The sequence below is a fragment of the Argiope bruennichi genome, chromosome 6, assembly GCF_947563725.1.
Source record: "Argiope bruennichi chromosome 6, qqArgBrue1.1, whole genome shotgun sequence".
NCBI classification, from domain to species: domain Eukaryota; kingdom Metazoa; phylum Arthropoda; class Arachnida; order Araneae; family Araneidae; genus Argiope; species Argiope bruennichi.
Window position 1 is genome coordinate 65,777,111 of NC_079156.1, and position 12,613 is coordinate 65,789,723.

The 12,613-nt window shown below is 28.8% G+C and overlaps 2 non-coding genes across 2 annotated transcripts; both read left to right on the top strand.

Moving 5' to 3' along the window:
• Positions 1–7,706: 7,706 nt before the first annotated feature.
• Positions 7,707–7,778, top strand: Trnae-uuc (transfer RNA glutamic acid (anticodon UUC)). Its single transcript has one exon. It is a non-coding gene; the product is annotated as a tRNA-Glu (tRNA).
• A 4-nt stretch (positions 7,779–7,782) lies between these two features.
• Trnaq-cug (transfer RNA glutamine (anticodon CUG)) lies at positions 7,783–7,854 on the top strand. Its single transcript has one exon. It is a non-coding gene; the product is annotated as a tRNA-Gln (tRNA).
• The last annotated feature ends 4,759 nt before the right edge of the window (positions 7,855–12,613 follow it).

Here is a 12,613-nt window from a genome sequence, read left to right on the forward strand (position 1 = left end):
ATATTTCATAGTTTGGATTAGTTACTGTATTTAATTTAGTTAACTTGTTACTAAGCTTCATTTAAACTGATATAACTGCATTATATTTTGCTACTTGCTTTATTTTAATCTTGAACGTGTTGCAAGTACTTGGCTGCAACCTTGGCATGATTTTTTCTCGCCAATATAAGTGTATATATAAACATTATTGACTGATTAATAATTGTGTATTTATTTTAATACAAATGAAGTTCCTTATTATTTCCAATATGTTGTAGAAAGAAATATAATTATAAATACGAATGCAATTTTTTAAATATTCAGAATAATAATAATAAAAAAAAAGACTTAAGTCACTTTTATAATCTGTTTGAGATAATGATAGAAAGTATTTGAACAAATAATGTAAAATTAAAAGATGCTTTTAGGTAAATAAAAGAAATGAAATGCTTACTTAAAGAAGAAAAATAATCACTTTTAATTAATGCAAAAATGCAAAGTAAAAAAACTAACCCTGCCTTAAATCAACAAACTCCGATATCGATGTTATGAAAAAGAAAGCATTATTTTCAAAACCATTTTGCTTAGTTTTCAAAGAATGATAATCTCAAAACAAGAAAAATAAATTAAAAAAAAAAAAAACTTTTTATGAAATGTTAAACGGAAATGGAAATCGACCCAACCCAATGCCGGGAAGTAAAAGGTTGCGCGACAATTTCTGAGAAAGCCAAGATTTGCGATATGGCGCCAAAAAAGGTATTCCTTCTCACAGATTCTCCTTAAGTCACATGACTCATGTTGGGCACACTTATTTCAATAAGAGACAAGCAACTAGCTACCTCCATTTATATCTCAGCTCTATGATCGATACCTTCTTCTTCTTGCGTACAGCCGACCACCCCGCCACCACTGAACGTAGCAGTATCGACAGGATTTGTTGTGGCCGACTGCTATCTTGAGCATTGTCCATCCTTGCATTGACCGATTTGTCAATCTGACATTCTCCTCGAGGTAATTGGCCACAAAGTGGTCAATTACTGTCCTTCTTCCTTATCTACAAACTCTCAAATAGTTGGCAAAAAACTGACAATTTTTGACATCATGTCCTTCAGAGTTTTAAGATTACCTGGTACCATGAGTACTGTACATACCGTGTTCCAACGGATGGAACACCTAATTTTATTTCTATGGTTATATGTATGCTTTCTCTATGAAAAAAAATTAAAAATATACAGATTAAATAGTTTAATATACAGCCAATAAAATAACATTTAAATTATTTTTCTGACAGTTACTTTTACTAGAAAAAAAATTAACAAAATTACTGGAAAAAATCGGCTTTCATATAGCGTGCTATAGCTGGAAATTAAGGATCAGCTTGATTTAAATTGTCATCGATAAATAAAAAATAAGCTTAAAAGTGAATCTTAAACACATTTTTTTTTTCATTTATAATTGAATTTAACGATTTTAGAAGCGATTGAAGTTAGGAAATAGTACACGTAGTGGAACACTGCGCCAAAAAGGTTTAAGAGTGGCTTATCCGCTCTTCTTGGAATCCAAATAGAAATTGTAATATTCAAATTTAAAGCTTGCAAAAAAAAAAAAAAACTGCTGCTAAAATAGTTTTAATTTCTATCGCTTTTGAAAAGGTAATAAAAAAAAAGTTTTATTTCATACACTCTTTACAAACTGTAGAATAATGAATGCATTTTGTAATTACGCATGCGCAGTTGCAGAAATTGGTACTACTCTTTCGACAGCACTTTTTCTTCACAAACTGTTGAACAGAAAAAATGCGTTTTGTTATTGCTCTTGTTGAAAGGTTCAAAGAGATGTCTTTTCTAAGAGAGTTACATAGTTTTTCGCTACGTTTTTTAAATAATAAATTTAAAAATAATTAAATCGATTCAAAATTGCTAGGAATCTTTGATAGATTGCAAAATGGAATCAACTGACGATTTTATTTATTAACAGAAAAAAAATTCAAGGTCTTGCAGTTTTACCATGCATAAACCGCCTCTGTTAACAACATTAAGTCATATCTTGAGTTTTAGAATTCAGGAATACAAAAAGAGCTTTATCTTTGATAGGGAAGGTAAAACATATTTGTAAATTCAAAATATAGTTTGATTGTAAGCATAATGTGAATGAATAAAAAATAAATATTCAAATGTTGAATGCGTTAAACTTGAAAATAGTTTATCACAAACAATAGCAAAATTGTTACTAGCCTGTACGATCGCTCCCTCGGACGGATAAAGAAGCAGACAAATCGGTTAACCAATTGTTTTAGCTTCCAAATAAATATATTTGTAAAAATTACGTGTTAATCCACTGAAAAATCAAATCATTATTACATAGCAGGAATCTAATTTTTGTTTGGGTGAATTTTTAAATAGAATACCTTGGAAAAGAATCTGGATTCGCCAAATGATCGAAGTTTTCCAAGTGAATAAAAATAATTAATATATACAGATAACGAAAAATACAAAAAAAATAAAGATATTTACATATTTATTAAATAATATCAAGAAGAAAAAAATATGGTTTTCTGTACCTTTATATCACTGCAGGAACAAAAAAACTATGACCATTAAGCTTCAGGTTATAACTTCTCGAAATTACCAATCATCTGGCTGTTCAAGCATGGCATAGAATAAAAATTTCGTAATCCAATGAATTTACCAATCTCTTAACACTTGCCAATGTAAAAATCAATTATAATGATGACGCCTTTTCTACTACTTTCGTTTCTTCCCCGCATTGTTTTACAGTAAAACAAACAAACAAAAATATTTAAATAATGAAGAAAAAGCAGCTTTTATCGCTAAAATGCAATCGTAACTCTCGAATATTTTGAATGCAATAGATGTCTTCAAGTTTTTATTTCATGTAATGAATTAAAATAAAACTAGGCGAAATTAATTATGAAATCACCTGTGACTCATCAATCCGGTTTTCTTGAAGTTAAAAAGTTGATTCAGTTTAGTGAAAAATATTTAAAATACACGGAAATAAAAATCAAAGAATTAAACGAAGTATTAAAAAAATAAATTCTTGTAAATAGTTAATTTTTATTTCGAAAACCTATTAATATTTAAATATCGAAAATGAATTTTCACGTTGTCCGATTTTTTTATTCTCAAATTGAAGAATAATTCGTAAGCAATGAAACTCAATATTTGAAAAGATTTTTTTATATGTATGCATATTTTATATGTATATTTCGATATAATTCTTTATAATGAGAGAAAAAAAATATATCGTTTTCCTTATGATAGAATGATAATGTCATAAATGCCAAATAATAGAAATAAAAACATTCATATTTCTGCCTTAAAGTGGATAATATATTTTTAAAAATAAATTTTCGAAGTAATGTGTACATTTTTTTTTGCAAAAAGTATACGCACACATTGATGACATTGATCTTTAAATCATTAAGCATCTGAAAACTTCTGCAAAAACAAATGCTATAAACTATAAACAATATTTCATTTTTGTTCATATTCTATGAACTATTATAGGACAGCTGAAACGTTGGTTGCTTGTATAAAACAATGGATTGAACCGGGTACGGTTATTTTTTGTGATTACTGGAAAGCATATGATAGTTTAGGTAAGGAAGGTTACGAGCACTTAAAAGTTAACTATTGTTTGCATTTTGTTCACCCGGATTTTTAGTTAATGGAATTCTGCCTATCCACACAAATACTGTTGAAAGCCTGTGGAATATTGTAAAAAAGTCTTTGCCATTATATAATCATCAAGGTGATTTCCAATTTTATTTGGAAATATTCCTTTTTGATAGATCTTGTAGAGACAAAAAGGTCCACGTTTTTAATAAATTCTTAGAAATTATCAGAGGCATTCCTTGGGAAGAGTTCTCCATTAAAGTCTCTGAGAAATAAGGACTATTCTATAAGGGATTGGATTGGATTTTGGTGTTTATTGGCGCAAGAGCCATATCTGACTATACTGCGCCAGACATATGGTTAAAATATAGTCTTAGACTTTACATCCTACAGCTGATTAAATAAACACTGATAAAATTGCAAAGCAGTAACTCTTAAAACTGTTAACAAGGTAAACACAACAAAGTTCAATGTTAAATAAAATGGTAAAATCCAGTTGCTTTTAAAAATTTAAAAAGGTTTTTGTGGGGATGTTCCCCCACAAGCATTTGCATATCCACTGATGAAGCATTAAAAAATCTCAAACGATGATGATCAAAATTAGGACATTCTATTAAAAGATGAAGAACGGTTAAAATCACTTGGCATCTAGAGCAGATAGGAGCTCGATTACCGAATAAAAGGTGTTTATGAGTAAAACGAGTGTGACCAATGCGGAGTCTAGACAATTTGACGTCTAGCTCTCGCACTGGTAAACAAGGCCAGTATGAAATGATAGGTTTTACGTTATGAAGTTTGTTATTAGTATGATTTTTCCACGATTCCTGCCAGAGTGAATTCATACGACGTTGAAAAATATTTTTAGCATCACAGAACGGGATGTCTCGATGTGAAAGCAAAGATGCACTCTTTGCTGCATTATCCGCCAGCTCATTACTAGTGATTCCGACGTGACTCGGAATCCAGCAAAATAATATCTTAAAATCCCTGTTTTTTAATGTCCTTAGAAGATCAAGGATTTCCAAGGCAACTGGGTGAATCTGATTATTACAGTTGGAAAACATTGTCAGTGAACTCATGCTGTCAGTATAGATACAGAATTTACGATCAGAAGAGAGTGAAATCCTCTGAAGAGCATAAAAGATGGCTAATAATTCAGCGGATAAAACAGATAGAGAGGAATCTAGACGGTAACTAAATATGTTGGTATCAAAGACAATACCGCAACCAACATGACCATCTGATTTCGAACCATCCGTAAATATTTTTAAGTATTCTGAATACTGACAGCAGTGAGAATAAAACAGATTCTGATAAACAATAGGGGAAGTACTCTGCTTTTCAAAACCAGAGAAGGGATTTAAAAATGAAAATTGAGGAATATTCCAGGGAGGAAAGGAAAATGGATCGGTAGTCTGGATTACCTTATCATGACTACCGATTCATGACTATATTCTATAAGGGAGATCAGTTTGTATAACCCTATTTAAAATAAATAAAAAAAAAAATTATAATAATAAAATGACAATTTTTTTTATTAAAGTGTATTTTTATGTGTTTTTATAGGAAGCAGTTCATATATGCAGCTATTAACTATAATAAACTACGCTTTTAAAAAGGAAAAAATATTACTGTTTTCATGTTTCCTACCAGATTTTAGTAGTATATGTAGTCATCAGAACACATTCAGCGAAATATTAAGAAATCATTTAAAAAATCTTCGGAAAAATCACGCATCATCATCAAGTTCAGGAGGTGGGGGCAGCATCACCCCCCTGACTTAAAAATGTCTCGTGCATTTTGTAAGTCATTGGATTAAGCCTAACATGGCCTGAGAAGTTCCGGTCAAGAATCACAACATACTAAACACGCATTATTGGCGAAACAAAAATGGCGGCAAAAGGACGTATACGTGAGCTGCTCCCTAACATATAATTATTATTGCAAGAACAAAACCACATTCTTCTCTTTAGAAACACAATCTAAGATTTTAACATAACTTGAAAAAATGATGGGAAAAAAAATTAAATACACACTTTCTATCTCAAAAATACGAGCTGATGCAAAATTGAATGTATAATTCAGAAATTAGAGATTATCAGAACTGGTAAAAGAAACATGTAAAAATCTTTTTTAATAATTTGTATTATTATCTTTTTTATTTTTTTATGATAGACAACACTGATTTTCAAGATAATGTAAAATGTAATGCAATCCAATAAATTAATTTTATTTTATTTTTACAATTTATCTTAATAATAAAACTGAAAAATATTATCAAAATATTCCATCAAAATAATTTATTTAGCCCTCTCCATTTCTTTTAAAATGGTATATTGCTACAAAGCAAACCGAAGGAAAACGTGAAACTGGCCATATTGAGATAATCTCAGAGATATCGGTAAAAGTAATCATCGTATTTATTATATGTGATCAATGAATAATTTCAGACCAGAAAAGAGATTCACGTTCAAATAAAAGAAATCATCAAGATATTTATTATTACCTGGTATGACAACCGATCTAAACTTCGTAACTGAGAAGAATCCACTTGCCGCGAAGAGCAACGGAAATTTTCGAAAGCCAATATTTCGTATGGAACACCGGAAATGCTCGTAAAACAAAGAAACAAACAACCAAAAAAAAAAACCCTGAAGTATTAGTGCAATAATTTATCCATAAAAAAATTACTTGGATGAACTCAGATATTGTAAGAAAAAAAATTTCTCTTCCAATTCGAACATTTAAGTTCAAACGATTTTTTAAAACCAGCTGCTCTTTCTACAATATATCTCTTTCTTTTTTTCTTTCTACAATGAATTGATTTAGGGTTATTTGATTGGCCATTTTCTTGATTTTGAGTTGGTAATTTTTTTGTTTGCTGCCCTTAAAATTTTTTATTTTCCATTGTTATTAAAATTCAGTCTTTTCTTATTAAGATATCTTTTTTTCATATTGAGAAAAGAGAAAGCTACAACATTAATGACCATTTTAGAGTTCATGCTTAAAAGATTTAAGGTCAAGTTTTTCAGTGAGATATCCTGAAATCCATTCAGGAATTTTTATATTGTTTCATTAATTGATCGTTAATCAATTAAAATTTTTATTGCTATTAAATTGTTAAAACTTATGTTGAAAATAATCTTCAGCTTATAAGAATATTTTTAGATTTATTCGATAATTGATAAAGGCTTTCAATTTGTAATTCGTCTTTTTAATCCTTTAAAAATATTTTAATTTCGCTTAAAACAAAATATGCTATAAAAATATGATTTCTTTATGAAAAATGTTTAATTTTAAAATTTAATTATTACTTTCAATGCTATATATTTATATTAGTATATTATCTTAAAAACTTTTTAAAGTTTACTGTTAGATAAATTTGTATTGGTATTATATATATTCACAGGTATTTATTAAAATTTTAACTATACCTCTTTTCATTTATATGGTGTTTCACTTCAGTCCTGTGAAATAGGTATAAACAGTATTTTATTGTTATTCCAATAGGATCAATAATTTTGATTTATATAAAAAGTTTTCTATTAGATCCAGGATTATTGATTCCATCTTTGAAAATAATTACTGCGGATAAGATATCCTTCGAAGATGCTAATCATCAGGCAAAAGAAATTTAATTTTACTGCTGTGCTTTTTCTTTTTTATGCTGCGCTTTCAAAGTAAACCTACATTTTCAAACACTGAAGTTTCTTTCTTTCTTTTCTTTTCTTTTTTGTCGCCTCGTGTAAAATTCCTAACATGAATTCATTCCTCTTTATTTATTTTAGCTATGTAATTATTTAAATTTGACACTTTTCTTAATACATAAAACTCTTTCCTAAATTCGTACTACATCTTTTCAAAAAATTAATTTTTAAGTCTTTGCCAATATAAAACACTTATTTATTATGAATGTATTAAACTTTATAATTATAAATTTATTAAACCCTCTACAATTCTTTTAGGTCACTTCCAAATTCTTCTTCTAAAAACTAGGTTAAAATAAATGAAAAACTGACAACTGATATTTCCATTCTTTATTAGGTCACTTACGCACTCCAACAGAGAAACTTCTAGAAGCAGTGTGTGTCCCATGTGGTCTAGTGGTTAGGATTCCTGGCTTTCACCCAGGCGGCCCGGGTTCGATTCCCGGCATGGGAAGGAAGGTTCCATGGTGTAATGGTTAGCACTCTGGACTCTGAATCCAGCGATCCGAGTTCAAATCTCGGTGGAACCTTGTCCTTTTTTGTTATTTTTGAATTGCAAAGTGAGAAAGTCAAATTTCATAAAATCAAGTATGTTTTATTGCTGCTATTTTGTGTATTAAAGTGACTAAAAAGTTATTAAAAAATGTATGAAACTTTATTTAAAATTTGTGTATACATTAGGCATTTATACCTCGCAGTTCTTTGATGTTTTAAACAGATTATTTGCTGGTGAATTATAATATCAATAATGATAAATTATTTATCTTATCTCTAAAACAGAAGTCATTGAAGCTGATAATTACAATTCTGTTACAGTAGGATTTTAATAAATCTTAATAGCCAATATGTCACGATTTGTTTTATTTAATTTTTTTCCAAAATGGAAATTAAATTTTTTTATTTCACGTTTGGATAATATGTAAAGGTCTTTCATTAGTAATTTTTTGTAATAAAATAAAACCGTCTTAAGAAATCAATTTTTATATATTTTTAAGAACTTTCTTTTTGGCTAATGTTTAATTTTCAAAGTACACAAAGCACATCCAATGATACGAAATCTAATCAGAAATGCAGAGATGATTCTATTTGAAAGCACTTTTTTTTCCCATCAAAAAAAGGGATTTAAAAGAAATGTTAAAATTATTTTATGGTAATCTAATCAAAAACAAGGAAAGTTGAGCAATAATTCTGCGATAATGGAAGGAATTAATTTAATTTCTCAAAATTTTCAGTTTTTTTTTGAATACACATTTTTTTAATACACTTTTGAATACACATTTAAAAGCAATTAAAGCTCACTCCTGATAGAGTAAACTAGTTTTGTGCGAATTAATACAGATACCACTCCTCAATTTCTCTATACAAACTTCCTAGCTCTTATATTATAGATTAATTTGTAACCGTTGTATTAAATTATAATGGTAACTATTCGTTGTTTTTTTTTGGTTTTTTTTTGTTGTTGTTGTAAAAATACTTGTACATATTAATAAGTGTTTCCTCTAAAAATAGAACGGCTGTGGATCATCAACTCATTTTTTCTAATATTTTTTAAATTGATCAAATTCAGATTGAAGATGATTATTAAAAAGATAAAGCAGATAAAGAAAAATTGAAAAGAATAAAACTTATTTGAATGTATGATTTAAAAAAAATTCAAAGATTGATCGACGAGTGGCAAAAAGTTTAAACAATAATGTAGAGTGCAATACATTTTCCAATAAAGAATTTTTTTAATAAAATGTATTTTGGCAGTTATTCTGAAAGTTTAAAAATTGTTTCAGACTTTTTTTATTTTTTTTTATAAATAATCGAGTTATATCTTATAATCTCTATTCCTCTTATTATTATTGTTTTTATTTTTGTTCTCATTATTATTATGAAAAACAATACAGAAATTTTTTCTTGTCCACAATCTTTTTGCTGATTAAATAAGAAAATACTTCACATTAAACTTGATGTAGCATGGAAATTACAAGACGATAGTAGCAGATCTGTCGTCATCCTCGTGATCTGATCACAACTGAAAATTAGAGAAGCTGATGTTGGAATAATTAAAATAAATTTAAATCTTCAAATTTTTTTTATCAGAATTTTGTTTTACTAAGAAATGGAAGTAATAACGAAAGTGTTCCCCCCCCCCTTTCTTTTTTCGCTCATGAAAGTATATTTATTCATTTTTGTCCCCGCAATTTTCTCTATCCTTTAGCAAAAGGAAAGGCTAGGAGCTCTTTTCTCTCTTTCTCACAAGAACGGTTACTCTTTTCAATTTTTCTTTCAAAATGATATATGATGATTAATATTAAGGTCTAATAATAAATGTTTATTAGAGTTACTCTTTCGGTAGCTAAGTGGTAAAGTCTCAGGGCTGGAAAGTTCTAAATACGAACTTCGATTTCATTAAAAAAAATGAGTTAAGTATAAATTAGTTACATAAGCTCGTATTCATCGGTGTTAAATAACCTCCCACTAATATGGTGCGGAAGTTTTTAGAGAGAGAATATCAACACAGGTATTGTCTTCATCTAACAATGGCTCAGAGAGAGACTAGAGCTGTCTCAAAATATCCCTTGTGTCTAGGGGTTGCAATACCGAATACCGGTATTTTGAGCCATTTGTACAATTTTATAATACCGGTATTCACAAGTTTAAATACCGGTTTTTCGGTATTTACTAAATTTTTAAAATTGTCTCCACTATATGTTCAGGGATCGCAAACATAGCATAATAGTATACGTTTTTGTTTTTATGTCTCCTAAACGGGCGAAATTAATTAGCTAATGAATGGCTTAATTAATTGCTTAAATCTAAATTAGCGAAACATGGATTATCTCCGAAAGAAGATATTGTATCCATAACAACTGATGGAGCAAAAGTTATGAAAAAAGTTGATAAGTTGATTGGTGCAAATCAGAAATTGTGGTATGCACATGGGATTCAATTAGGAGTAATAGATGTATTATACCAAAAGAATAAAGAACAGAAGAATCCAAATACTGTGGATATAGAAACTTCGGATTCCAACTTTGAAAAGAGTAAGAGTGAGAGTGATATTGACAATGAAGATAATGACAATGTAATTCTTGAAGAAGATATTGCTAATGAGAATGAAATATTAACCCATCAAGAATTACTTCCTATAATTTATAAAGTTCGAAAAATTGTTAAGATATTTAAACGTTTCCCATAAAAAATGATATATTACTAAAATATATACTAACTGAAAATAAAACAGAATATATGTTAATATTAGATTCTAAAACAAGTTGGAACAGTTCACTCATAATGATGGAACGATTTTTGAAACTGGGAAATCCAATCCAAAAAGCAATAATCGACTTAAACCTGCAAATTAATTTTTCAGATAGTGAATTCCACTTAATATCCAGAACTGTATCAGCTCTACTTCCAATAAAACTGACTATAGAGGCATTATGTCGGAGAGATTCTAATTTATTAACAGCTAATGAAACAATAAATTTCATGTTGCAGTCACTGAAAGAACAGCGCACATCACTATCTGAAGAATTATATATTATATTGAAAAATCGCACAGAATAAAGGCATACCGAAATAAAAAAAAATGTCTTACGGTATTTACATAATTATAATGATTTTAAAAATGAAAAAGAAGAAAAGAGATTAACCAATTCAAATCTGATCACGTTTATAGTAAATTTTCTTAAAGTTTTTTACCCACAAACCTATCCACATTCAGAAGAATTCGTTTCAATTATCGAAGATTATGATGTCACTACTGTCGATAGTGAAAAGGAATTGTCTCTTGAATAAAAATTAGGATTAGCGAAAAATAAAAAAAATTCAACGAACCAAAATGCAATACAGAAATCAGCTATATCCAAAACCATCCGACGAGAAATCGATTTATTTGAAGATGAGGGATTTAGAGGTAAATACTTGGAAAAAGTATATCGCGCGTTGCTAACAGTACCACCAACTAGCGTAGACGCCGAAAGAGCGTTTTCGACAGATGGTCATTTTTGCACAAAATTACTTTTCAGGCTTAATGACAGTACCATTGATGCATTATGTTTTTTAAGATCACATTTCAAAAATTTGTAATAGTATTACAGACTGAATAGTGATATTTACCCTTTTTTTTGTGATTTAAATAAATAAGATGTTCCTTTACTTTTTTGTGATTATATACTGTTATAATTTATAAGTTACAAATTATTTTTTGTGATATTTACACTCTCTAACAAAATTGGCAAATAAAACAAAGAAACACCTGCGTTTTCTTTTTTTTCTTCTAAAATTTCCAATACCGGTATTAAAACCGGTATCCCGGTATTAAGATTTAAAAAATACCGAATACCGGTATTGAAATTTTGGTCCGGTATTGCAATCCCTACTTGTGTCTTTAAAGTATCCCTCATAAAATTCAAAACGGGACGTTAATGTAATTAAATTAAAAACGCAGTGAACCTTCTATTTAACAGTTTTTAATTACCTTGTTTTGAATATAACTGACAGAATGTGACTGACAATTCGATAGATGATTACTAACAGTGTAATGAACGAATTTATTTACTTTTTCACTGGATGACTCATTCTACTTGAGAGATATATGGTCAATGCATATATAAAAGAATAATGATACCTTGGATAATTAGACGTATCCAAGATATTTTTTTTCCCTATTTCGTGTCAATTTTGAATTTAAATATATATAAAAAAAAATCTGTAATCCTTTTCTCAAATCAATTAAATCAACATATGTAAAGGGGTTCAAAAATAATAATCAACGGGAAAAATAACTATAGCTTGATGCCCTTTTTACTTTTCGAATAAATGCATTTTTTTAAAAATTATATTTTTATTACAAAATTTGGCAGTATGAAGCAAGTAGTGCAATAATGCTTTGAAACCCTTCCTTTTATGTGAGGTCATATATTAATTGTTGACTTAGCTCTGTTGCTTACCCAATATGGTTTATTTTGTGTTAATTTTGCAACAGAAGAACATAAATCAGTTGCGCGTTTTCCGCCTTTTTTTTTTTTTTTTTTTTTTACCAACTACATTCAAAATTAAATACAAATATATAATTTTGATGGCAAGATCCATACTAAATTTCCTTAATGCAGCATATTGCGTTTTTGAATTATTGTATTTATATCTTATATAAATTCAGTAATTCAACCTTTAAATGGATTTGATACAAAATTTAATACACGCATTCTTGTTTAGTGGCAAAGTCATAGTGAAATTTCTTCCGAATATTTCTTTGTAGTTTAAAATTTTCGTTCTTTTGTACGCATGGACCAGGAG